The sequence below is a fragment of the Macrobrachium nipponense genome, chromosome 49, assembly GCF_015104395.2.
Source record: "Macrobrachium nipponense isolate FS-2020 chromosome 49, ASM1510439v2, whole genome shotgun sequence".
NCBI classification, from domain to species: Eukaryota; Metazoa; Arthropoda; class Malacostraca; order Decapoda; family Palaemonidae; genus Macrobrachium; species Macrobrachium nipponense.
The window spans coordinates 18,932,302-18,938,301 of NC_087224.1; the positions used below are offsets into that span (position 1 = coordinate 18,932,302).

General features: G+C 37.6%; 1 pseudogene; it reads left to right on the forward strand.

Annotated features, from left to right (window-relative positions):
• Nucleotides 1–6,000, forward strand: part of LOC135205366 (protein glass-like) — a 111,788-nt pseudogene that overhangs the window by 20,658 nt on the left and 85,130 nt on the right.

Sequence of the window (6,000 nt, forward strand, 5' to 3'; positions counted from 1 at the left end):
TGTCGAAACTATTTCCAACCAATCAGCTTCAAGGAATGGTCGTGACGTAATCAGTAGACGGGGCTTAGCTGTAAAGCCAGCTGGACTCTGCTGTAGTTATTGTATTAATGCACAAAACAATTGTGTGAGTGATAAAGTATATAGGTATAAATTGGGATAGAAGCAGAACAGCCATCTGCCGACTGCGAACGAGATGTTTGTTTGGAGCACCGACTATTCCGCGAAGGACAATTCAGCTTATAGACCATTCTGCGCATGACGATTCAGGGCAAAGACTATTCAGCACAAAGACATTTTGCAAAATAAAGTAAAAACATTGAAAACGAAGAAAACATTTATCAAATTAATGTTTTATTTGTAACAATGAATTTGAAAAAGTAGACAAAAATATTTATTGAAATAACATACTATAAAAATATTCCTGTACAAAAATATTCATACTAATTTATTTCTGCAATTCCCGAGGTAGCTTATATTTTGTAAGTATTCCATTTGCTCGATTCCCATATTTACTAACTGGCGTTTTTATTGTCTTAGGTGTTCTCTGATAATTTATTTTTTTTTCTGGAATTGTCGTGTCCAGCTCTGATTCTCAGTTACCTTTTCTCTGCGTTGTCTTGCTCCAATTTCAAAAATTCCACATCTTTCACAGAACATATGAGTGATAGAAACTACCACTCTATGTTTTTTTTTTTTTTTAGCGAATGTTTGTAAAAAAAAAACTACGCTCCAGAAAACGAGATACATCCAGTCCGAGTTTAGAAGAATACCAGTAAATATGATTCGCTTTTTGTTATAGCATAAATAACAACCGTCAATTGTTCGATGGTTGAGAGTGTAAACAATCTTAGATTATTACCAATATTCTTAACTGCAAGTAGTTAGTTTTGTTTTCTGTCGCCAAATCAGAAATAAATTAGTATAATTTCAATATCTTATTTCAATAAATATCGTATTTCATTTTTTGAATTTCAAAAATAATTTACAAATAAAAGCTAATTTGATCACTTGTCTTAATTTTCCATGCTTTAGCTTTATTTCGCAAATTGTCTTTGCGCTGAATAGTCCTTGTGCTGAATCGCCTCTAAGCTGAATTGTCTCTAAGCTGAATTATCATGTGCTGAATTGTCGACACGGAATCGTCCGCCCACGGTTTGTTTATCACCTCCGGCGTACCAACCCTCCCGCATAATGATTTCACGAGCGCCCTCTTCATCGAAGAAGGAAGGTGGTAGTGTACAAATACGGCCCTCAAAGTCCTCGTGACAGCACGTTTGGCCTCTGGGAAGGTGCTTCACGTGCCTGTCGAAGGAAATGAGCGACTGCTTTCGGATGACAAGACTTGATTCGAGACCCTCTGAATGCTCTCAACTAGGAATTATTTTTTGGCCCCACTGTAACGTAATGTAGTCGTTCAGTCGTTCACTCCAACAATATTGCTAAAAAGCTTCCGGGAGGATGAAAACAGAAAAGAAGGGCGGCTTCGTCTTCAGTCATTTGAAGAGGAATAGTTCGTTTTTTTCTGTTTTCTCTTCTCGGGCTCTTGATAAAAGCACCATAGAATATGTCCAAGGTTTAACACAGCTTTTGTTTGGCTTCCTGTTTACAGCTGGGTCATTCTCTCTCTCTCTCTCTCTCTCTCTCTCTCTCTCTCTCTCTCTCTCTCGTTCTTCTTGCGGTGAAAACCGTGTTTTAAACCACTTCCATTATAATACCAATAAAAAAGAAATACTTCAGGTTTAACCAATTCTGTGAGAATGAAATGTTGAGAAAAAGTTAAGTCTTGGACATATCCCTTGGACTTGGCTAGCTAGAAAATGACATCATGTGTAACGAAAGAGAAATGAGGAATAAAGCATAAACAAAGACACTGCGTAGAAGGAAGTGACAAGTAAATAAAAAAAAAATAAAGAGAAACAGCAAGACAAGTATAATTTATATACTCAGGAGATGAAATTATGAAATTCGCCTACTTCATTTTTGTCCAATTTGGTGAGCCATTTCATATCAAACTTCTTCCTTAGCCTTACTGTTGTCACTTGTTGTTTGATTGGAGAAACTAGGCATGCCAGTCTTGTTTTCCAGCTGTTATATGCATATAAATTTGCTATTTTTCTCCTCATTCTTTGAAGAAGAAGAACTTTTGAAACTCTTGTCACAATCCCCCCACAGAAACAGGGAGCCGCTCTTTCGACAAAACTGTCACAATCTTATTCAAGGTAAAGTTATTCTGACCAATAATTTTGCTCATCAAATCTAGCACCAAAGACGACAGTGAATTCAAACAGACCTCCAGACGCTCACATTCCGAGTGACTCTTTTTGCCTACACGAACGACGTTCCTCTAAGTAGCAAGCAGAAACCCTTTAGGAGAGACCGAAGAGAAACCGTAGCTTTAGTTGCGCAGGCGCGCAATTTGCACACCGGGCTACTGACGGCCTAGAGAAGAGTAAAAGTAACGTAAAAGTAACGCAAATGTAATCAAGTAACTGACCTGTAGCTTATGGCTAGGATGGCAACTACTCTGCCCTGTCATCACTTTACCGAAGACTTCTCTTGCATGCATAGCTTTTTTTTTTCCTATTTCTTTGAGACAGGCGTATGTGCTTTATATACCCTGAAGATGTCAATAAACATTCCCTATTGTAAGAGCCAGCAGCAGGAAGCAAGGAATGGTATCGGTATACAGCTCTTTCGCGTACGTTTGACATAACTTTCATTCTTCATTGTACCCTGAAGATGTGTATGCTAAATGTACACGAAAGGCCTGGGTACTAGTAATATTAATCTTTCTGTTTTCATTCATTTTATCTATTTTTGTTTCTAGCTGGTTCTAACAGTAAGGTTGGGTATTCATGAGTGTTCCCAAAAGATGAATGGGCATTTCTATGAGGGTATGTTTGAGTGTGGGCAAGTCCTTAGATTCAGGTGTTGGCAAAAGTACTGTCTGAACAATTCTTAGTGTTCGTAAGAGAGAGAGAGAGAGAGAGAGAGAGAGAGAGTGGGAGGGAGAGAGAGAGAAGGGGTGGGGAGAGAGAGAGAGAGAGAGAGAGAGAGAGAGGAGAGGGAGAGAGAGAGGTGAGAAAGAGAAAGCGAGGGAGAGAGAAAGAGAAAAAGAGAGAAAGAGAGATTGAGAGGGGAGAGAGAGAGAGAGAGAGAGAGAGAGAGAGAGAGAGAGGAAAGATGCCCTTGAATGTGACTGAATAGAATTAAACAAATTTCAAGGGGCGCCATCTTCCTGTCTCATCCCATTTTTGTTACTGTCTAAGAATCCTTCCAATAGAACGTAGCCTCTCCCAAGTACCTCGTTCTTTGCTACACTGAGCCCACTTTGCAGTGTTTTAGATGTAAAGCAACGGTAAACGTAGAGCCAAAACTTTCCTTTTGATCTGTATTCATTTTAATACATATTTTGTTTTTGTTTAAATTACTTTTTCACTTGATGCCGAGGTAGGTAAATTTACATTTTTGATTTATCAATTTGAAATTCAATGCAGTGATGTTGATATATGTTGCAACATGCACAGGAATACAACACGCTTCAACATGACGTCGTCTGATACGATGCAGTGCACTATGTATAGAAATATAGTGCAGTATAGTGCAAAATCACTGTAGCAAACAATACATTGGCATGAAAATAGAGAACATTATTTATTATTATTTGTTAGTAATACTGTCTTTTTTAAATAAGTGCAATTAAGTCTACTACATCACAAAATACAATAGAAAGGGCGCAAAGATAATGAATGACGATACAGTTCAATACGATATCACCAAAAGATGATAATTCACTATACGACACAAGTGTATCGTATGAATTATTTATTGTATGCAATAGATTTTATACAGTAAAATAATATACAAGGTAATGCAATACGATGCAATACGATGGAATAGTTTTCAGCAACACAATACAGTTTGATAGATAACAATAGTCTACAATTCTATCCAATACAATATAATATACAGCAAAATAAAAAAAAAATAAAAAATTGTCATACTCGACATTTTTCCACTTCTGATTTTCATTATAAAAAAATTAGTTTGTGCAGTTTTGTTAAACCTCTTTATGTTCCATGAAAAAAAATACCTGCATTTTTTTTATAGCTGTTAAATATCAGAGCTGCGTTTAATGTTTAATAATTGTATTACGTATATGTACGTATGTTATATATATATATATATATATATATATATATATATATATATATATATATATATATACATATAGTATATATATATAGATATATAATATATGATATATATATATATAGATAAGTATATATAATGATATATACTATTATATATATATATATCTATATATATATATATATATATATATAATAATTTCAATCTCTACATAAAAATAGATAAATTCAGTACCTCTTACCTCCATTAATTTATTAGATCATTAATTATAAAAAGTAGAAAAAAATGCGTACTTATCGATTAATAAATGAACAATTATACAAACAAACAATTATGTAATGATCTAATTAGGCAACATGACAATAATAATAATTCTCTGCTAAAACTAAGGTCAATAAGAGCAAATCCTATTTTCCTTCGGAATCTAACAGTCGCGCCTCACCGCGCCTTCTCTCTCCCTCTCTCTCTCTCTCTCTGTCTCTCCCCCCTCCGCCAACCGCCGTCAGACATTACCAAGCATGATGGGCGGCATGGGCGCAGGCGGCTGCTACACGACGAGCGGGTACCAGGATCCTTCGTCGTACGCCTCATCAGGGCCTCCTCCTCCCCCGCCCCACGTCTTCCCCGCCATGAGCGTCAACGTCTCCATGAACATGACGATGGGCGTCTCCAACGTCAACATGGGCTACTCTCCCGAGCAGTCGCTGCAGCATCAGGTATGCCCCTCCCCATGCCCCTCCCCCCATAGTAGATTCACATCAACCGTGCATTTGACGTCTAGGCCAGTCCCTTACGACGCTCCTGATTAGCTGTTGATCAGCCTATCACACGGCTGGAAACTCAGTCTCTCTCGAGAGTTCACGTAAGCAGGATGTATATTCCACCTGTCCTGAGGGAGAGACGGAACATACATCCTGCTTCTGTGAACTCTCGAGAGAGACTGAGGATGTCGTGTGGTTGGAACCTCTTCAGAAGTTCAAGCGAGGATACAATGCATTAATACCCTAGTATTATTCTCCTTGCATTTGAATACTTTTTTTTATCTGTTTATCTATTTATTAGTTTATATTTTCTTTCCCGTTTTGCATTTACCTCGTCTTACGTCTTCCGAATGAACACCTTAATATTTTTTAGAAGCTTAAAAATTTCAAGTCAATGGCCCCTTTGGTGGACTTGCTCCATATGCATAGATTTCATCTTCTGAGTAATAATAATAAGACTAATGGAATGCTCCTGAAATTCACCCACATGATTAGACATATTAGATACCCCTCTAAGTCTCTGGAATGTCCGGAATTACTTGAATGCTCTCGAAAGTCGCCGGAATGCTCCTTGAAGTAACTAAGTTTGGATCGAAGGTTGTCTGTGACGTCACGCGGTTCCCTGCAGGCATGACTTGACGATCTTTGTGGCGTCCCTCTTGGCCCCTTGCTGGAGCTCCTCTCTTGAGGAAACGAAACCGACGGACTTCAGGTCTGAAGGGGCTTGACACTGGAAGGTCAAATCTATTGGAAAAACTTTTTTTTTGGTCTTATTTATTTTATGTTTTTCTATTTGTTCATATCATATGTTTTGTTCGTAGTCATCCATTTTCATTGAATATCCTCGTCAATTTCCTGTCTTTTCTGCTGTCCCTGAGACTGATACGTAGACTCTCTCTCTCTCTCTCTCTAAGGGCATTCATACTATTGTTTCTTGGACCTTCCTGAGTGTAGTTTTAGTTTCACTCCCTTCGTTCTAAATGTCACGAAAGAACTGGTTTTGTTTACTCTTGTTGTTCTCTTGAGCATTATATTTCCTCAAAAATTTTCCCTCATCCCTTTGCTAACTTTAAATTCCAAGGGAAAC